The sequence below is a fragment of the Nomascus leucogenys genome, chromosome 17, assembly GCF_006542625.1.
Source record: "Nomascus leucogenys isolate Asia chromosome 17, Asia_NLE_v1, whole genome shotgun sequence".
Lineage (NCBI taxonomy): Eukaryota > Metazoa > Chordata > Mammalia > Primates > Hylobatidae > Nomascus > Nomascus leucogenys.
The window spans coordinates 27,267,449-27,290,253 of record NC_044397.1 but is presented as its reverse complement, the minus strand read 5'-3'; the positions used below and the strand labels follow the sequence as shown (position 1 = coordinate 27,290,253).

Sequence of the window (22,805 nt, the reverse complement as noted above, 5' to 3'; positions counted from 1 at the left end):
GCTGAGGCAGACGAATTGTCTGAACCTGGGAGGCGGAGGTTGCAGTGAGCCAGGATGGCACCACTGCACTCCAGCCTGGGTGACAGAGCGAGACTCCGTCTCAAAAAAAACAAAACGAAAAAACCCACAGACATCTCTACCAAAAAGTGTTCACAAGAAAAATTTCTGATATAATTCTGAGGGTATACACAATGTATGGACTCAGGAGTAATTGCTATTCTCAGAGATATTTATATTTGAATGAGTGGAAACCAAAAGAATGACATGAAATTAAAAATGACATAAAAAAATAAAAACCTAATACGGAATTTCACACATCAATGAAACAAATAGCCAAGGTACCCTGAAAATTCATGCTCTAATAGGTCTAATTGTTTGCCTATTGTGGCTATATTGGTTAGGAATTATTTCATTACAAAGAACAGAAAACTACACATGTGATATCAAGAAAAAAATCAAAGTTAAGGGATTTTTTAGGAGGAATCTATGATATCTCATACAAACCAAGGGCAGGACACATTTCTCTACTCATATCGGTTTAATTTTTTCTTTATGGAATCTGTTCTCAGTTTTTCTTGGCAAATGGGCCAAAGATGATCATCCCCGTCCAGGAGTATTTTAAGAGACTCTGGGAGAGTCATTTTTGGGAGTTTGTACCTCTCTCCTTCCATCTGCTACCTTGTAACAAAGCTTTCTGCCTTAGGTCACCAACTATCTGCTATAGTAGTTGAAGCCCATCTGCCTTAAATGTAAGACAGGCAATCTCAACTGAGACTAAGTATTACATCCATTTTTGGCATACTGGGAAATAAGAAGCCACAAGATTTTATTTCTGTTAAGCTAGTCTCCTCTTTTTACACACTTGGCAATGGGGAGGGGTGTTAACTTTTTGTTTTACTCATACTATGTGGGTGTGTTCTCTGTAAAGATACCTTTATCGGTATTTGTATCTACATCTGTGTCTACACCTGTATCTGTATCTATATCTAGATCTATGTCTCTCTATCTGTAGATCTGATGCAGGATTTTTTGCTTCTTAGTTGAGCTAAATTCAGGTTCTTATCTCAAACCAGGAAAAATTAGGCATGTGGACACATTGACAGGTGAGGAGGGTGGAATTTATTAAGCGAAAGGAAAGCTGTCAGCAAAGAGAGGGGTCCTGGACACAGGTTTCCATCTCACAAATTGAATACCAGGCCAGCACACACAAGCGGAGGCCAGGCTCTTCCCCGGCATAAGGAGCAAATTTTTGGTGGCTCTACCCTGTCTTTCCAATGTGCCTGCAGGCCCTTAGTCTGAGCCACTATACGCTGCATGTGTTAAGGGATGAAATGTTTCACCATGGCCATATTTAGGCAAAACCCTGGTGCACAATGACCTGGGCGGGTCAGAGGTTCTCCAGGGACACCCCTTATCTGCCTAGGCATTTGTCTGCCTCTTGCCACTATCATATCTACATATTTTAGTTCCAACTCTGGGGCTAGAAAATTAATCTTTAATCAAAGAACATACTTGCTTTCTGTTGCTTCTCAATGCCCAGGGAGACTGACCAGCCTTTGGGTCTGAATGACAATTCACCAGTGCAGCTCATGGGCCCATGTTGGTTCAGGGGTCATTCTCTATTCTAATTAACCAGGGACAATTAGTAGGGGCAGTGGGGCTTAGACTCCTTAGGCACGGAAAATGAGGAGAGAAGACTGGAAAATAAATTTACAGGAGCATTCTCCAAACAACAATAATCCTGCCACCTAGGACATCAGGACTTCATTTTCAGTATGCATTACCTGGGGCGTTTGTTTAAAATGCAGCTTCCAGTGCTCCATCTTTTGACATGGTTGTTGATGTTGAAAAAACTAACATGACACATTTTTACTTGTTGGTAAGGTTCATACTCTTAACCTGGGGTAAATAAAAAGATGTCTGAAATTAATCTTTTCAGTATAAAGAGGCATTTTTAGTAACATTTTCTGAGTGTTTTTGTGGAACTAACAAAATGAGAGTGGAAATTCCTTTTTTTTTTTTTTTTCGAGGCAGAGTCTCACTCTGTCACCAGGCTGGAATGCAGTGGCACAGTCTCAGCTCACTGCAACCTCTGCCTCCCGGGTTCAAGTGATTCTCCTGCTTCAGCCTCCCGAACAGCTGGGACTACAGGTGTAAGCCACCACACCCAGCTAATTTTTGTATTTTTAGTAAAGACGGAGTTTCACCATGTTGGCCAGGATGCTCTCGATCTCTTGACCTCATGATCCGCCCACCTCAGCCTCCCAAAGTGCTGGGATTGGAAATTCTTTAAAAAAAAGATACATGAGGTTACACATTTGATTAAAGTGAATCATATAAGAAGTAACCCAAAGCTTAGTTACAAGGTTATTAGGATTTTATTATTCCTGGTAAATATTATTTAAAATTGAAACCATCTTTCATAAGATATTTTCTTGAAACTTCAAGCTTCCCTATTGTAACCTAAGAGCAAGAATGAATTATATCTAGCTGTGGACAATAACCCAAATAAAAGTCTTTCTGGTAGGTACTTTTCAGTGTCATCCTGGTATGACAGCTTGAAAATATTACTTGAAAAACATTACCTGCTTGTTATGAAAGATCAAAAGAAATTACTAGCTCTATTTATTTCTGGTTAAGAAATATAGTTATAAAATTAATTATGACCATCACCTACATAAAGAACTAAAGGGATTCAGTAAAGTCAGTGCTAAAGTTACACATTCATTTGGCAAGATTAAACAATGAAAGATAATCTCACTTTCCAATATATCAGTAAGTTGCCTAAGATCACGCAGCTAAAAAGCAGTAGAGCCAGAATACAAACCCAGGCCATCTGCTTCCAAAGTCCATTAACTCTTCAGCCCACTAGGCTTTTTCGTGCATTTTTTTTTCTCCAAATCCTCTAAGATCTCTTTCTTAGGAACTATGAAGATCCATTTACAACATTACTAATTATTGAACAAACTTGGATAAATCTAGAGTCAAATCATTTATCCCCTGAAACATGACACACGGCTATACTTAGTGGGCCTTTGCCAAGTTGTTTCTCAAAGCCTCAGTCTCATCAACTGAAAAAGACGATAATAATGGGCTCTATCTCATTAAAATTCTTATAAGGATCAAATGCATGATATATGTGAAGTGCCTTGCGCAGAGGCTGGCAGGTGAGAACCACTCAATAAATCTTGGCTACTACTTATGTACTTCCAGAAGATAGACATAACTCAGTTAGCAATAAGGTGTTTAATGTGTGCTCTATCACCATGTGTGTTTTCATTTCTAGATGAATAACAGAGATTTATTTAAAAACACCTAGTGATGTCATAGAAACGTCGGATGTAGTTATGATTAACACTATTATTTCCCCTAATAATTTTTCTTATAGTTGTTCCTTTTCCAAGGAAAACTAGGTAAACTAACACGGAGACAGATGATGATCATGAAGATAGATAAGTAGATATATATATATATAATAGATATATATATAGACAGATAGATAAAGATAATAGATACAGGTGAAATAATAAACACATAACTATATAAAAATGAATGCATACAGTACAATTTATAGTCATGCAACTTTTAGTGGAGTGTCTTATGTTTTTCTAGTTGTTTGCACACATAATTTTTTTGAATGACAGCTTGAGTCCTTTTCTAGTTAAAGGAGTGTGCATTTCCCTTCTTAAAAAGGAGTGTACATTGTTTCTCTTCTTAAAAAATACATTTAGAGGTGGGGCGCGGTGGCTCACGCCTGTAATCCCAGCATTCTGGGGGGCCGAGGCAGGCGGATCACGAGGTCAGGAGATCGAGACCATCCTGGCTAACACAGTGAAACCCGGTCTCTACTAAAAATACAAAAAATTAGCTGGGCGTGGTGGCGGGTGCCTGTAGCCCCAGCTACTCGGGAGGCTGAGGCAGGAGAATGGCATGAACCCAGGAGGCAGAGTTTGCAGTGAGCCAAGATCGCGCCACTGCACTCCAGCCTAGGTGACAGAGCTAGACTCCATCTCAAGAAAAAAAGACAGGAAAAAAAATTAAATTAGTATATTTATATATGCAGTCCTGCAACCTTCACCAGACCTACTTTAAATTTATTCTCTGACTGGAGCCTGGACCCCAGGGAAGCACTGCTTGGGATACAGAATGTTTAAATGCTGTTACACCTCTCTCAATTTTTAGAGTTACTGGCTATTTAACACTTACTTCTCCCTGTTTCTGTGTGCTGTCTTCCTCTCCCTACACATCTTCTTTGAAGGATTCCTGAGCTGCAACTCCTCCCCCATCCTCTTCTCCAACATTCTGAGGTGGTTTCCCTGTTATTTCCACTGCCAGCCAGCAGATTTTCCACTTGCAGAAAGGAGACGAGAAAAACTGAACCGTGGTATAGCCAGCTTGCCTTCCCTGACTAGTTCTTTGTGTCTGATAGAAGGGAAACTTCTGTCTGCTACAGCATATTATTGTGGAATTGTGCTGTAAACATCCTCCTCCAAACTACACCATACAGAAACGCATCTAAATGTTGACTCCAGTCTGTGGCCCTTGGTACCTGGGCTGCTTCTTGGCATCACAGGTTGAGTTGACAGTGGCTTCCCTTGGTGGGGCTGAAATACATGGCAAAGAGTTGTCATGAGGACCATGTGTTTGGAGAGGGCTGTGTCTGCCTAGGAGTCATAAATGTGACATGTAAGCTCTAAAGTTTCCTAAGAAGTGTTAATATTTAAGAGTAAATCCAGGAATTTGTAAATGAGCGGTTTTGCTTTGAACAGAGCTCCAGCCAGTTGTGACATTGTTGAGTAAATTGGCAGCCTGTTTGCTGTCGTTTCCTCTTTTTGAAATTTAACCTCTTGGAAAAACAGCAGCCTGGGCTGTTATATGTCTCAACACAGACCACCAAAATAGAGCACTTAAAATTGTTTTTTGATCTGGAGTACCAGTTCCCCTCTAGCAACTTTCTTTTTCTTGTTTTAAATCATTTTGACAGGACATCTTTGCCGGGTGCAATTTCTGTGTCCTTTGAAAAGCTGGGGGCAGAGCATTTGCAATGGAACATCCACTCTTGGGCGTTTCCTTGAACTCACATTGCAAAGAAAGAAAGTTCTTCACATTTTCATGCCATGAATGGATACCTTTTTAAAGCCAGTTCCATGATGTTTAATTCCATACTTTTCAAATGTCAGACTTTTTAATGTTGTTTTTTGAGCACTTGAGGACAGAATTAGCTGTGTTTGAATGATTAACAGTGATAGAGGTAATGATTATAATAATTCAAGCCATTGTTATAAATAATATGTGTTTAATATATCGCAGCTTTATCACTTTTACATTACAAGCAAAAGTTTACCATTTATTTCAAAAAGAAAAAAAAATTATCATTTTTACATTACAAAAAATGCTTACCATTTGTTTCAAAAGAAAAGTTCATAGGGAAGAAGTAGGCTTTGCAAAGAAATCGGTTCTAGGATATTCACACCCTGAACAATATGATGACTCCTGATATTTCTCTTGGATTAGAATTGATTTGAATCTTCCTTTACCACAAGCAACACACTATACAACTAGCCAGAACCTACATTTTTGGCTTCCTTTTTTGTCTCAAATGTCAGTCGGTAGAATTCAATAGAAAAGAGATGTTTGAGACACTCAACCATGTTGGTAAAGTAATGTTTTCTTTGGAAATATTACAAACTGCTGCTTCAAAGTGCTTAATGAATGGGTATGTGTGTGTTTCTACATATTTTTAAGGAAACTAGAAGACAGGAAATACAAACCTACACATGAAAGAGCCATGCCAAATTAAGTGCTCTGTCCTTTTTTATAAAGAAATTATCTGTCAGGAGTTTGCCAAAACCCTATTGCAAATGAACATCACAACTTCTCCTAAACAAACTGAGAAATTCTGTGAATGGATGCCCAGTGTTTGCATGTGAATTGCCAAGAAATCACTGCCCACGGGATAGAAGTAGCAGAAAAAAATACATTGAAATGTCTGTATATGAGTATACCAACATCCTGCAGTTCAGACCATGGCTTCAAAGTCATGATGATCCCTCGTTTATAAAGCCTTTAAATAGTAGGCAAACAGTGGCTCAGACAGAGGAGCAATTTCATAATATCTATTTCCTTGTGGAAAAGGAAATGGTGTCTCTTTTCCAAAAACCTGGAAAAATATATTTTAACTTATTTTTCTATGTAGAGTTAGTTCAGTTTCATTCGGGGGCTCAGAAGCTAGAAAATTCCAACTATTAGAATACAATCTTACACATTTTTATTTTTAAGGCTTAATAAGAAAAAAATCAGTAAAATATTTTTAAGCAGAATTTCATTGACCATGCTTGTGATAGGCAGTATGCTAACTGCCTTTAATATTAGCCAATAAACTTAATATTTTGGATCCTTCTGAGCTAGGTAATTTAGTTCCTGTTTTACAGCAACTTAATAAATTTTTAAGGAGTTCAGGAAATTTGTCTCAAATTATTTAACTAGCCAATGGCAGGTCTGGATTTTGAACAAAATTCTGTCTTACTCGAAATCCTGTGTTGCTCTTCATGATTATATTCTAATGATTCCCTTATGTGAATAATAAGGAAAAGCATAATCTTGCTTGACTCCAAAACAGAAATTAAAAATTCTACTTATGACATAATTTTATCCATGGAACCAAATTAGCATGTATTTGAAAAAAATATGTTATACCTTCTTCTATAATCTCTCGTGCTATTGTGGTGGTATAAATGCTTCTACTATCTTTACCCTTAATCTGACCAGAGGCCTGCAAATACCAGGCATAGATGTGCTGCAGCCTGCTTTCCCTTGCTCATGTCAGGCATCACTAGTAGAAAACAGCACATCTTATAGAGAAGAGCCTCAGCTTCATACTTCTCATCATAGTGCTCCAGATCAGCATTACCAATAATCTGAGTTTGCACAATCCTCAAAAACATATTTGCCATTAAAGATCCATCTCATTCTGCACGCTGTTATCAGAAGAATTCCCTCAAAATATTGCTTTCATAATTTCACTGTTCTGATCAAAATTAGTCAATGGCTCAATACTGCCTACTACTTATAATCAGGTCCCTTAGCTCTTCCAGATCTTTCCAAAAGCTTCTTCTGGGCCTTTTCTTCTCTTTTCTTTACTCTTATGCATGGATTTTTACCTCTCCTGCTCTGAAGTTTGCATTGTCTTGCCATTTGTGTGTTTATTCTTAACTAAGAATGTTGCTTTGGGCCGCACATGGTGGCTCACGCCTGTAATCCCAGCACTTTGGGAGGCCAAGGCAGGTGGATCACCTGAGGTCAGGAATTCAAGACCAGTCTGGCCAACATGGTGAAACCCCATCTCTACTAAAAATACAAAAATTAGCTGGGTGTGGTGGCACGTGCCTGTAATCCCAGCTACTCGGGAGGCTGAGGCAGGAGAAACGCTTGAACCTGTGAGGCAGAGGTTGCAATGAGCTGAGATCATGACACTGCACTCTAACCTGGGCAACAAGAGTGAGATTCCATCTCAAAAAAAAAAATTTTTTTTTGCTTTGTTCTTCTATAGTGAGAAAATCACAGCAATAATTTTACAGTCAAATTCCCAACTATTCAACAAAACTGATTTCATCTTTTCCCAAATCGTCAATATAGTAGAAGTTCTCTAATTTGATGAAAGCAAGACCAGTAGTTGATTTGCCAATCAACTGCAACAACAAAAAAAAAAAAAAAAGAAAAAAAATGATCAGAGAAGGAATATTAACAGTGATACATATGCTTTATAAATACTCCAATTTAAAATGTTTAAAACTGGCCGGGCGCAGTGGCTCACGCTTGTAATCCCAGCACTTTGGGAGGCCGAGGCGGGCGGATCACGAGGTCAGGAGATCGAGACCACGGTGAAACCCCGTCTCTACTAAAAATACAAAAAATTAGCCGGGCGCAGTGGCGGGCGCCTGTAGTCCCAGCTACTCGGAGAGGCTGAGGCAGGAGAATGGCGTGAACCCGGGAGGCGGAGCTTGCAGTGAGCTGAGACTGCGCCACTGCACTCCAGCCTGGGCGACAGAGCGAGACTCCGTCTCAAAAAAAAAAAAAAATGTTTAAAACTGTACATTATTTCATTAAGCTTTTGATTCAGGGGCATGTTTTCCTGTGATTAAGAGTCTGCTAATAGGAATCCTACCTTATCTTGCATACAATTCACCCATAATGCATCCTCCATGATTCCCAGTCTTGGTTTATTTAAAATAGAGCAAGAACCTTCCAAGTATTGTGAGTGCGAAGTCTTCCTATAAATTTTTCTGATTTCTGCCCCTAATTTTTAAAAAGTTTTCTTGGCCAGGCATGGTGACTCACGCCTGTAATCCCAGCACTTTGGGAGGCCGAGGCGGGCGGATCACGAGGTCAGGAGATCGAGACCATCCTGGCTAACACGGTGAAACCCCGTCTCTACTAAAAATACAAAAAAATTAGCCAGGTGTGGCGGCGGACGCCTGTAGTCCCAGCTACTCCGGAGGCTGAGGCAGGAGAATGGCGTGAACCCAGCAGGCGGAGCTTGCAGTGAGCCGAGATCGCGCCACTGCACTCCAGCGTGGGCGACAGAATGAGACTCCGACTCAAAAAAAAAAAAAAATTTTTTTTCTTGCAATATTTAATTCATTAGTAATTGTTTTTAGCCATTCATATTTAAAAGTCTTCATAATGCAATCAATTTAGTTTTCATACCAAAAAAACCCATACCTCACTTTCTGTACGATATTTCATTGATTTATGTTACATGATTTTAATAACAAGTGCCACTCACAGTTTGGAACAAACACACTTGGGCTGCACACTGTTCAAGTGGCTCTAGCAGAGGGGTGCACACTAGCTCTGAGCAGACGGTATGCTATGACAAAGGTCAGTGTATTTGATGGGGTGAATGAAGAGCTGAATTTCTTCCAGAGTATTGGTTAAGTGGATGGTGAAGAGAGATTCTTCTCATTTACATTTATAGTCTATATCGTTACTCGACTTTGATTATATACTGCTTTTTGGGCGATAATTATCTTTCTCATGTAAACTGCTATAGTTGACTCCAGAGACATTGTTTACAATTCCTTTAGGGTCTTCCTCAAAGCAAAGCACAGCGATATTTTACAGAATATATATGTAGTTATATATATAGTATTCATTAAATGTTTTGCTCCTTACACTCAAATAGCAAGGTAGAAGTGAAGAGGCTTTTTAGAGCTACCCAGAAGAAAAATACTCCAAAGGTTCACAACTTGAAACAATATACCATAATTTGGACTGAGACAATCATACCATAGAAACTTTTAGGAAACTAAGGGTATGGTTCCTGCATTCAAATGTTGGATACATTATGGATATGATATGGTGTCCAAAGCACAAAATGAATTAATGGCAACTGGGGTCATTGTTTAAGTAAATACCTAAATAAGATTTTTTTCTCTGCTAAAATGTGAAGTAACATTCTAGGAGTTAAAAAATTGAAATAATATTAAATCATAATTGAACTGAAATAATATTCTAGAAGTTAAAAAATTCTTTAAAACCTTTTTTTAATTGTCTAGTTATTGACAAGTCACTCTATCATTTTCAACTTAACAAGAGAGAAATGGAAAGGCTGGGAGATTTGTCCAAGGTCACAGATCAAGTGATCTAAACATAGACAACCAACCACAGGGTACCCAAAATGTTCTTACTCAAAAGACTTAATAGCTTTTCCCAAAAATAACTACTTCAGTCAAAGAGAAAAGGATAATTGCTACTTCCACAGACAACATAAGAAACCAGCATCATTTCAGCCCAGAAAGCAACACTAAATGACCACCCACACACCCCATCACGTATTTATCTCCTCCAGCTGCAAGACCCTCTTCTTTTTGGCTTCTCGTTGACCTAGAAAGAAGAACTAATGAATAAATAAAGTCTAAAACAGATGCAAAGGCAATGTCTGCATAAAAAGTACACTGCCGTGGGTAAGCAAAAATGTAATCTCTGGGTCAGCTCTTTCTTGCTCACTACTGCTTTAGTCAAGAAGTCCAGCCAGCTCTTTGCAGAGACTGTGGTGATGCCACATCTGCCAATGCAAACACCTGGCTGTGCAGGACAGAAAACCTTAGCCAGGCCTCAAAAAGTCCTCAGCTTAGGCAACAAACAACCTTTGGCTAGCACTAATTTAACTCCTTTTTTTTTCTGTCTGGACAACAAGTGGTTCCTGAGGCAGTCATGATTGAGCAGATGTGTAGCTGTGTCAGATGCCCACACTTAAAAGAGTGCTCTGGCATGAGTGCTTGAGATTCATTCATTGTAGATGCATTTCTTTAAAACAGAGGTCAAGGGTCAGGCATGGTGGCTCATGCCTGTAATCCCAGCACTTTGGGAGGCCGAGACTGGTGGATCACGAGATCAGGAGATGGAGACCATCCTGGCTAACACAGTGAAACTCTACCTCCACTAAAAATACAAAAAATTAGCCAGGTGTGGTGGCACATGCCTGTAGTCTCAGCTACTTGGGAGGCTGAGGCAGGAGAATCGCTTGAACTTGGGAGGCGGAGGTTGCAGTCAGCCAAGATCGCACCACTGCACTCCAGCCTGGGTGACAGAGTGAGATTCCATCACCAAAAACAAAACAAAAAAAACCAGAGCTCAAAAACTGGTGGCTCACAGTCCTATTTAGCCTTTAGATGGACTTTGTGTGCCTGTATGGCTGTCTACTTATTCATTTGTTAAAAAATTTTAATTGCATTTAGATGGGCAGTTGTCAATTTCTGTGGTGTAAATACTCCAGAGCTTGGGAGAGGTGCAGTATTTCTACCATACAGATGTGATAGAAATAAACTCAAATGCATACATGGTGGTCAAATAGAGTAACATAATTAGTGATGTGTTTTACGTGTTACTTTTTTAAAATAAATATAATTTCATTGTAAGGTTGTATAATTTAAATTTTCATAATGGTCACGTTTAATAATCAGCTCTCAAAATTCCTGCAAATGTAACACTTGGCTCTTGTGAGTCAGGATAAGCCTGCTGCTTCACGTGCTTGGATAACATACGACTATAGCAGCCATAGCATATAGTGGTTCAGGCTCTGGAGGCTGAATTTAAATCCCAGCAGTTTCATTTACTAGCTGTGTGAGCTTGTACAAACTACTTAACTACACAGAACCTTGAGTTTCTCAGATGGAAAAATAAGTTAATGTTTATTTTGAGAGTTTATAGTGAGGAATAAATAAAATAGTATATGTGAATGGCTTAGCACTAGATTTGGCACATAATAATCACTCAGTGAAAAATGAACATGTATTTAACTCTAGGCAGAAATTACTTCATCAGATTCGTTTTGCTACTACCTCAAAGACCTAACTGCAGCACCTCAAAGAAATGAGAAATTTCATGAGTAGAGGAAGGAAAGGAACCAGGGAGATCAGAAAAGATCAGGATGAAAGGTAAGATGAAGGCACTGAGAAAGAATGAGAATAAAATAGCATCAAAGATACAGAATTAGAATAAGAGACAGTAAAAAACGCTGTTGCTTCTCCTTGTGCAAACCATGTCTATCCTATCCATTAGAGATTCATTCTCAATTTCTCACAAAGGTTGTATAATCGGTCTCTGCATAAATTACCAAAATCATTTCTTGAAAGAACAGCACCAAATACCAAACAATCCCATCCCATCTCTTTGGCTTGAATAATTAATGTTAGACATGGAACCCACACTCAACCAGTTAGATGCTCTTGTCTTAAAATTTGGAATTCATACCCAGAGACTGAAGTGAGCCAGTGTTGAATGCTGCCAGTTGGGCAGCTCTGACTGGCCATGAGCAAATGAGGAAAGAAAGCCAATCTTCAGAGTTGGAGAGAAACAAACTAACAACACACAGAAATGAACATCCCTTAGCCCCATACAGAAAAGGAAAACAGAAGACAAATTATGACTTTCTTTCCTGTGAAGCCTGGCTGCATCCTTTAACTTTGTTTCTATGAGATAAGCCATTTTCCTTACCATAAACTTCCTTTACCTAAGCAAGCTTGAATGGATCTCTTTTCCTTATAGCCAAGTGATTCCTGACCAGATCATCCCTGCTAGTTTCAAAGTTCTGTGAAAATATGCAAAAATCACAGTATTTGTAAAATACCGGAAGCTTGAAGTCATGTGATTTTAGCTCCCTTGATTTACATATGATCAATGGAGTCCACAGAAATAAATGACTTGCACAGAGTCCATATTTAACTAGTAATTGAGCTATTCCAAACCTCAGCTCTGCTCGGCTGGGCCCCAGGCAGCGCCATACTCCTCCGCAGTAAAACAAAAATGGCATGATTCTAATTTTGGAGTGGCAGCATGTTCAAGATGCCCTGACACTGTTCTCAAAGGCCAAATCCCATTTTCTTTTTGTCTGCTGTTTCGCTTTATGAATAACAACAGAACAGAACAGAAGCAGGAAGCTGGTCTACTGAAAGACAAGGTTAAAACAAGGGCTTTGAGGTCAGATCAACCTGTGTTCAAATCCTCACTCTTTCCCTGACAGGCTGTTTGACTATGGGCAAGAGCCATGACCACTCCAAGCCCTGGTTCATCTTTGAAAAATGGAGATCAATAAAGTTATCTAATTTATTTTTGTTGGAGGATTAAATAATATAATGCATAGAGGTCCCTCAATGTAGTGAATATTCACTGAATGTTAAATTGTTCTTGATCTTAGTATTGTCAGTGATAATTGGTCAGGCAGGAGTCAAGAATCAATTCCAGTGGGTATTTTCGCCTTGAGGTTGCAAAGACTTCTTTCCTCAATGTAAGTTTATATCATCAGTACCAACATCTATACATGTATTTTGTTGTTGTTGTTGTTGAGATGGAGTCTCGCTCTGTCGCCCAGGCTGAAGTGCAGTAGCGCTATCTAGGCTCACTGCAAGCTCTGCCTCCCGGGTTCACGCCATTCTCCTGCCTCAGCCTCCTGAGTAGCTGGGACTACAGGTGCCCACCACCACACCTAATTTTTTTTTTTTTTTTTTTTTTTGTATTTTTAGTAGAGACGGGGTTTCACTGCGTTAACCAGGATGGTCTTGATCTCTTGACCTCGTGATCTGCCTGCCTAGGCCTCCCAAAGTGCTGGGATTACAGGCGTGAGCCACCGCGCCCAGCCTACACATGTATCTTTCTACCTGTTACCAACTGGCCCTTCAAATATACTTACCAAACCGTTTCTTAAGGATATGAATGACCAGTTGAGAATATCATTGGGATTTAATGTGCTTTGAAAATGGAAACTTTTACACTCAGTGATTAAAAATTTGGCACTTAATGTAATAAACTGTAAATGTTAACAGCATTAAAACACGCGATACCTATTCTGGAGCTTCTATAAGGCACAGCTAACAATAATCACCAGCCTAGCAGTTCAAATCAGGAAATACTGTGTAAGCACAGCTATACTTCATTAATGCAGAAGAACTAAACTGTTTTCAGCTAGAAGGAATGTCTAATGCAACATAATTAAGTGGAGATTGATCCACCTACAAACTTTAATTGACATTATTACAGCTTTGAAATCCCGTGAAGCAATGTTTATTAGCAAGATCAAGGTAATCGAGGGCAGTGATTCTCAAGCTCTTATGGCATAAGGATCAACATGAAGATCTTATAAAAAGTAACTTTTCCCGGCCTGGCGCGGTGGCTCACACCTGTAATCCCAGCACTTTGGGAGGCCGAGGCAGGCGGATCACGAGGTCAGGAGATCAAGACCATCCTGGATAACACGGTGAAACCCCGTCTCTACTAAAAACACAAAAAATTAGCCAGGCGAGGTGGCGGGCGCCTGTAGTCCCAGCTACTCTGGAGGCTGAGGCAGGAGAATGGCGTGAACCCCAGGGGGCGGAGCCTGCAGTGAGCCAAGATAGAGCCACTGCACTCCAGCCTGGGCGACAGCGAGACTCCGTCTCAAAAAAAAAAAAAAAAAAGTATCTTTTCCCAAATCTCCCCTCAAGAAATTCAAATTCAGTGATTCTGTAGTGCTGACCAATTACTTATATTTTTATCAAACTCTGCAGGTAATTATAATCCAAATAATCTTGGTAGAACTCACCTTGAGAAACACTGATCTAGAATCTCAGATTGAGTAACATTTCGCATAGGAAGGAAGAAAAGACTTTGCAAAAGAGAGAGCTCTTCTCAGCAGGCTGGGATGGAATGCAGATCTAAGCCTTAAAGAAAGAAAGAAACCTAAACAACTCAAACTAGGCAGGTATTTTCAATTAGTTGTATCTTGACTCTCACTGAACCTTAGAGGGTAGGTTCTGTGGAAACACCAGGTGTTAGTGTTAGTTCAGTCTGTCCTAAGGGAATACAATGTCTCTTGTGAAACAGCAGGAGGATAAAGGAATCCCAGTTTCAACAAATCATGCAGTGGACAAGAGAGGTATTTTTTCAATGATCTGTAGATATAAATAATCAAACATACATTTCTGCAATAATGATTACCAAGTACTTATTTTAATAACATCTCAGAAATGAAGGGATTCTAAATTCCAGTGGTAATACATTTCATCTGATACACTGTTGTTGAGTCTACCCAAGTCAAGGGAAGCAGCAGTAAAGCTTTCTACAATAGTGGTTGGACTGGTGCTAGGGCATTAGAATTGTAATCTCATCCCTAAAACAACTAACTCTGCAATTTTAGGGAAGTCGTTTCACCACTCTGAATCTCAGAGTATACTTGATATCTTGAAAGTTCCCTTCTGTTCCAGTGTTCTGCAATAAAGTGCCTACTATGAGCTACGCACTGGAGCTAAGCACTCCACTTAGAAATGAACCTATTTAATCCTCACAATCATCTGATGAAGTATGTGTCCATACTTTAAACAATCTCCCTTTATAGACAAGCATAGTGAAGCACAACAAGGTTAAGTAGCCTGTCCAAGGTCATTGTGATGGTTTATCTTATATGCCAACTTGGCTGGGGTACAATGCCCAGATATTCGGTCAAACTTTCTGGATGTTTCCATAAGGGTGTTTTTGGATGAGATTTATATTTAAATCGGTGGACTTCGAGTGAAACAGATTGCTCCCATAATGAGGGTGGGCCTCGGCCAGTCAATTGGAAGGAAGCCTCAATAGCACAAAAGACTGCCATGCCCAGAGTAAGAGGGAACTCTGCCAGCAAACTGCTTATAAACTCCAACTGCAGTTCTCTCCTGAGTTGCCAGCCTACATCCTCCTCCATCAGATTTTGGACTCATCAAGCCTCCACAATCACGTGAGCCAATATCTTAACATAAATCTCTTTTCGCACTCTCTCTCTCTCTCTAAATCCAGTTGGTTCTGTTTCTCTGGAGAACCCTGACAAAAACAGTCACGCAGTAGTATGGTGGTGGAGCCAGGTTTGGTCCCAGGCAGGCTAACTCTGCAGGTGGAAGATGAGGACTATTCTGTGCTTCCAGAGGTTAGCCAACCATCCCTTTTAAGAATTCAGATGCTCCAGTGAATATAGACTACCAAATAGTATTTGTTCTTAATGGTTTTTCTCTGGCTGTCTGCACTGATGACATCATTCAATTGGGCATAATAAACTAATGCAAGCAGTGATTTGGAAGAATTTAACATCATCCATGTTTGATTACAGTAAATTATGTGTTTGGGGCACATCCCTATCTTTCAGAGTTAAATGTAGGAAGTAACTACTTTCTTACAAAAAGTCCCTTGTTGAAAGAGGGAAAAAAACGTTCTAGATACAAGATAGTCTGACTTAGTGTGACAGTTTTTTCTCTTCTTAAATGTTTACCTTTCTCTCCACTTAGTAGACACTGTTTTGAAAATCTTGCAATTCTTGTTTGTAGTGGGTAGATTTTAAAATACCATCACTTTAAAATCTTATCTATTTTATTTCTATTTAATTAAATGATAGTAGGCTCTTTTGCTTCCTTTGTAATGTGTACATATATGTCAATACTCACCTTCCTTCTCAAGATCCCAATTTAATCCTTGACCCTTAGATAAAGGTGACCCTAGAAGCATGGCTGTAAACTACGTCAAGAATGGACATCTTCAACCAAGTCAATTAGCAGCAACTGTCCAAATATCTGGTAAGAAGGAAAAATAGCTAAAGATATCCTGCATCGTTTTGTTGTTGTTGTTGTTGGTGGTGGTGGTGGTGGTTTTTTGTTTTTGTTTTTTACTAGAAGTTAGTTTTGGAATCCTACAGAGAAGTCAACAAAGATTTAAGAGTCAAGAGAGGCTGGGCATGGCGGCTCACGTCTGTAATCCCAGCACTTTGGGAGGACCAGGCGGGCAAATCACGAGGTCAAGAGATCGAGACCATCCTGACCAACATGGTGAAACCCCGTCTCTACTAAAAATACAAAAATTAGCTGGGCGTGGTGGCACATGCCTGTAGTCCCAGCTACTTGGGAGACTGAGGCAGGAGAATAGCTTGAACCTGGGGCGGGCGGAGGTTGCAGGGAGCCGAGATCACGCCACTGCACTCCAGCCTGGCAACAGAGCGAGACTCCGTCTCAAAAAAAAAAAAAAAAAAAAAAGAGTCAAGAGAAGCCCCTGCCTTCAAGTGTACTCAGTGTTAAGGACTGCAGGGCCTCCCTAGTGGAGGTCAGCCATGTCCATTATAGATGTGTCTAGTTTGAGCACCTAAAGGTTGATAACTCAGGAAAGGCAGAGTGCCTGTAAATGAAGGAAACACTTAGGAAGGTTCAAGATCATTGAACTCTTTCTGGTTTTTACAAATAGGTTCATATGCTGTCTGTAGCCTCCTTGACCCAAACTATCAACTCTGAAACATGAAACAGTAGAAGAAGAAGAAGAAGAAGAGGAAGTCTGGGTTGTTCTGTTTTAGATACAGGCTGAGTCATTGCAGCCAGATTCAATCAGTGCAAAAGAGAAGGATTTGGAATAATTTGGTTAGTTTCCTTCCACCCAAATGTCTAGACACCCGAAGGGGTGTGCAGCCCGGCCTCTCGCTATTCCTGTTAAAGGCTTCTTTTCATGGAAAATGTCATTGGTTATATGGTTTGTTTGTATTATCTTTGAACTTAATGTATACTAGTCTACCTTTGTCAACATTCATTCCCATTTTCTGTAAGCTTTAAACTATCCCAGATGCTGAGTAAATGTGAATTTGCTGGAATGTGGCTGGCCTCTGTAATCTGGTTGCACAATCACTACTCTCCCTCTCCAAATTCTGTATAAAGTCAATTTTAAGTATGCATTGTCTGGGGCATTTATATCCTGTAGCTTAAGACAGATGCCAAAAGTGTAAAAAGGTAACCTTGATCTATTATTGGCGTCTATGCAGCTTAAAAGGAAAATGGACTCTCAAGTCTGAATGCTTATCTGCTGTTCTCAATCACTTAATGCTCCAAAGTGTATGCTCCGAATGTCAATTCTTTAGTTGGCTGTCAAGGTACTTCCCACTAGGCATTTAGCTTCCAGTATGTTCTGTTCAGAAAATACCCAGAGCTTCAAGGATGTCAATTTGGGTATCAAATATATGAATCCAGAGCAAAGTCATCTGATACATAGTTTTCTTCAGCACCATAGTGTGATCACCTTCCCTGTGTCCAAACTCTGCAGAGATACAGAGTGTCTTGTTTCATAATATTGTGCTTGAAAAAATGACACCCTAAATTGACTGTTCAATACTGACAAGACATGGGGATAATAAAAATGCATGGCCCATGTACCTTTTTGCTGAGATTTAGATATTCTTCCCCATCCTCAATCCTCTGCCATATTTTTAATTTTTTTTGCTTTTTTATATTAAGCTGTAAATATGAAAGGATGAGGAAAGTCACAACAAGGAAGAGCAAAGAGAACAAAGCTAATATAGGGAAGCATTAGCCTGGTCTCAGTAGGGAGACACAGTTTTGTGTATTGTTTATGAGTTACCCAGACAGGCTATGTTAACAGACCAAAGAAAGAAGATTTAAAGAAATAAATCTGATAACTTTAGAAAACATAGGGTGAGCCTGGGGAAAATATATTTGCTTTTGTCCAAAACAAGATCAATACCACCTTTTTAAAAGGAAGCTTTAGAAAAAAGAAAAATCTCTATGTGATGTATAAGCATTCTGGAGCTTCCCAGTATCAATGGCTCTGTCTTTATGCTGGCATTTTAATTGACTTTCCCTCGTTTTTTTTCCTTTTGTTGACCAATCTTTCTAATGAGCAATTTTGTGTAGTCAATTAGATCTAATTCTATTGGTAAAGAAAACTGAAAATAAATGAAGTCCTAAAAGTTCAGCTTAAGCTATTAAATCATTGATTAACCAAATAAAAACTACACATATTTTTGGTTTAACCACTTGTTTAAGTTATATGTCAGCCTTTCTTCTATAGAAGTTGAGAAACTTGATTAATGAAAGCTGTTCTCTGTGGAAAAAAGAAGTTAGTTGTTCCATATGTCATAGAAAGGCTTGACTGGAACTGAGCAGACTGTAATTCTTTCCTTTCTGGAGGGAAATAGGAAATTCTTTCCGCAGGTTTTAGACTCTGATCTCAAAGCTAAATTAATTATTTTTATCTTTAGGATTTTTCTTTATTTGAGACCCACCATAGCAGGTTGCACTCATGACTAGTAGAGGAGGCAGCTGCAAACCTTGTGTAAATTTCAGGATTTTGCACTTACCCGACTCCTCTGAGTAATACGCCACACACCTAAAACACTATTGTTAACAATGTGGGTCTTTAAATCTTCTGAGGCTTCAAAAGCTGTAATCGGTTCAAAACTGTAGCTTGATCAAAGGCCTGTGTGTAAGGAAAAGAATGCTAAAAAAAGAAAATCTTTTGGAAAAATCATAATTTTGCCTCAGGCTAGATCTGAAGTACTAACCCACTGAGTTATACTTCTGAAGTTTAGGAGAGTGCTGTGTTTTCATCTTGGATATAGAAAGGTGGTGAATTGCCTTCGATTTCTCCTTCCTGGCTTGGAAACAAAGCAATTGTGAAAGTCTAATCCAACTGCATTCTAGCCAGTGCCCAGTGAGAAGATGCCCACGGGCTCTTCAGCATCGTAGATTCATTCACTGCCCTTAACTGGCTTGTTGAACAAGGAGGTGTGAGTTTGGCAGTGGGTGGTTAAAGTTAGTATATTTGGCACAGCAGAGAGTTGTCCATCACTGAAAAGAGAGATGATGAATATTGCTTCTAGGAATCTTCTCCTGCAATACACAATGCAAGGAGGGCTGGTAATGGTGAATGAGGAATGTGGCCAGGGATATGGAAGTCCGGACTACCCAGGACTTGAGGAATGGGCTATATCAGCCCATTCCTAATATATGCTGGGGATAAAAAGATGAGGGGACACACCTGGCTTGAATACTTACAGTATAGTCAGAGAGCTTTACATGCAAGTAGATGACTTTGCAAATAAATAAAATATGTACAATAATATTTGAACTAGGCCCAGAATTTAGAAGTAATACTGAGTTAGGAGTAATGACTTCATTGTTCTGAAAACAAGTTCGAGTTTCCTATGCATTAAGGTAAGATGAAATGTTTATTCAGAATGTACAACTGACAAGAGATCTTCACATTAGTGTACTCTGTCCCTCTGTCCCTTTTATCTAGACTCTAATGCCCTCATTTTCAAGTAGTAAGATGTGTGTGTGTGTGTGTGTGCGCCTGCGCATGTGTGTGTGTGTTTTAAGTGAAAAGGGTGGTGGAACAAAAGTTGTTTGTACTTCTGTTTCCCATCTCCTAAGAGAAATAAATTATCCTTAGCTTTCTTTGCTATCACTTCCATTTGTTAGCAAAATTTGACTTTTACAGGCTTATGCTGATAACTAAGCCAGAATAAATGAAGTGAGAGCCATACAGATTCATAACTGAGATGTGTAAGGGATTTGCACAAAAGGATACAGTTTATGGTTTAATTCCTCAAAGAAAGTGTCATATGCAAGTGAGTCATTTTTGCATGACCTCAGCTGAGAAGAAGCTGGATTGAAAGAAATTCCAAAGACATGGAAGAATGTCAGTTAGTTTATAAGAGGTATTTGGAAAATCATATAGTTATTCATTCCAACACACACCAAACACCGGATTTCACAATGCAGAAGCAAATAAAAATAAAGAAAGAACAAAACACCAAAAAAGGAGTAGAATCTTACCTTAATAGGTAATGAATTATCAAGTGTATGCTACAAAGGAAAAAAAGGGAAATAGAACAATGCTGTCGAAAAAAGTTTATGTGATGATGAAAATGTTTACACCAACACTATTCAATACAGTAGTCACTAGCCATATGTGGCTATTGAGTGCTCGGAATGTTTCTAATGTGAATAAATAACTGAATTTTACCTTTCTCTCTAATTTTGGTGAATTTAAACTTAAATAGTTACATTTGGCTAGTGCTTCTATCTTAGCCTGTCTCAAAAATAGCACTAAAGATGAGGAATACCAAATTCTTCTCTAAAATCTTTCACAATTTCATTGGCTGATCTCCACCAAAGATCTCCTTTGTATTTTATTTTCCTGTCTTTAAAATGGTGCTTACAATTCATAGTCTCTAAGTAAAAACATAGGTGACATAATATGATTTAAATATAAGATTATTCAATATAAATGCCCTATTGATAGATTTCTAATCTAAGAGGTAAGATATTTGGAATTTAATTTCAACTTGTATTGAATTACTTGGGGTAGCATAATTACAGAAATGATTATGAAAAGTTCTCTCTGCTCAAAAAGCTTAAACAAACATAGAAAGATAGATGGTGGGCCAGGCGTGGTGGCTTATGCCTGTAATCCCAGCACTTTGGGAAGCCAAGGCGGGTGGATCACCTGAGGTCAGGAGTTCAAGACCAGCCTGACCAACATGGAGAAACTCTGTCTCTACTAAAAATACAAAATTAGCGGAGCGTGGTGGCATGCGCCTGTAATCCCAGCTACTTGGGAGGCTGAGGCAGCAGAATCACTTGAACCCGGGAGGTGAAGGTTGCAGTGAGCCAAGATCATGGCACTGCACTCCAGCCTGGGCAACAAGAGTGAAAAAAGAAAAGAAAAGAAAAGAAACTCCGTCTCAAAAAAAAGAAAGATAGATGTTGATATTATTTCAATTAAGTAATGGGAAAATAGATGAGGGGGCAATAAACTCTGACTGGGAGAGTATATTAGTCCATCTTCACACTGCTGATAAAGACATGCCCGAGACTGGGTAATTTATAGAGAAAAAGAGGTTTAATGGACTCACAGTTCCATGTGGCTGGGGAGGCCTCACAATCATGGTGGAAGGCGAAAGGCATGTCTTACATGGTGGCAGACAAGAGAGAATGAGAGCCAAGTGAAAAAGGAAACCCCTTATTTAACCATCAGATCTTGTGAGACTTTTTCACTGCCATGAGAACAGTATGAGGAAAACCACCCCATGATTCACTTATCTTCTACTGGGTCCTTCCCACAACACGTGGGAATTATGGGACTACAATTCATGATGAGATTTGTGTGAGGACACAGAGCCAAACCGTATCAGAGAGAACTGGGATATTGAAAGACAAAGTTGAATTTGGGCTGAGTGTGACAGAGCAGGAAGAAAAGCCTTTCTAAGCAAAATAGTGTGGCATGAGCACAGGCATACAGGGTAAGTCAGAGCCTTCAGTGCAGGATGAATTAGTCTGGTCTGGCTCTAGGGCAGCACATTGCTAGTTAGGACTGGTGGGAAACGTAGGTTGAACTGATTTTCTAAGGGGCCTAAAATGCCCACTATGGATTTGTATTGATATTCTGGAGGCAATGAAGTGAAACTAGAGGGTTTTGGATAAATGCGAAACAAGATAAGATCTGTGATTTTGAAGAATAACTCTAGTGTCAGCGTCAATGAACTTGCAGAGAAAGATGTGCAAGGATGAAGATTAATTGGGAGAATATAGAAAGTGGTCAAGCAAAAGGTGATAAGATTAACTAGGATCCTAATGAGGGATCAATAAAAAGCGACCTTATAAGGATTGAGTAAAGACCACAAAATCTGGTGACCCAACTCAAGTGGGTGTTCAGGGAAGACAGCAAGACAAAGGTAACTAGGTTTTAAGTTTAGGTGGCTAAGTGATAACATTCATCAAAACAGGGAGCAAGGAGAAGTCTGGGCTTGTTGATTTTGAAGCATTAGCTTGGCATCCATTTAGAGATTAACAAATAAATACAGACATGAATGGGAGTCTCCTAATAGACATTAGGCCTGCATCAGAATCAACATGTCCAAACCTGAGCAAACATCTATTGGATGTCCAACTGGGTGTTGGAAATGCAAATCTTGGGCTCAACAGAGAGGTCAGAAATAGATATCTGATTCATGTGAGTAGAAATGATACTGAAAGTTGTAAAGGTGTGACTTTAGTTAAGAAGAGAACATTGTGTAGCTCACAGAAGAGGATAAGGGCAGGTCCTTGGGGGCAGGAGTCAGCAAGGGAGATGGAGAAGTAAAAATAGAATTTGAAGAACTCAGGAAGAAAGTAATCAAGTCAAGAAAATAATAGATTGTATATACTGGAATCTAAGCACCAATTAAAATGCAAACACAAAACATGCTGTTAATTACTTTCTGTAAATCACTTTCTACCTGAGCAGGCCCCAGAGTGGGACAAAGATAGGGAAACTCCATGTAAACAGGGGTTGTTTGACAGAAAGACCAATGTCTGGGGGTGGGTAGGGTTTAAGAAGCAATAGACGCAGCAAAAGAGGTGTTCCCTGCAATGTGAGATCTCATACAATTGAGGGGAAGATGGGAGTGGGGAGATGCTTTTGGTGCTCACATCACATCCCTGGACCCACTTAATTAGGCAGTTGAGACTCTGAGTGAGCCAATGTTAGTT

The 22,805-nt window shown here is 39.4% G+C and overlaps 1 long non-coding RNA gene across 1 annotated transcript; it reads right to left on the bottom strand.

The window, feature by feature from the left end:
• Positions 1-1,104: 1,104 nt before the first annotated feature.
• LOC105737703 lies at positions 1,105-21,249 on the bottom strand. The gene is made up of 6 exons (XR_001113380.2): positions 21,191-21,249; positions 20,109-20,138; positions 19,861-19,936; positions 18,629-19,184; positions 4,207-5,222; positions 1,105-1,899 (listed from the first exon to the last, which is right to left on the bottom strand). It is a non-coding gene; the product is annotated as an uncharacterized LOC105737703 (long non-coding RNA).
• Between the last annotated feature and the right edge of the window lie 1,556 nt (positions 21,250-22,805).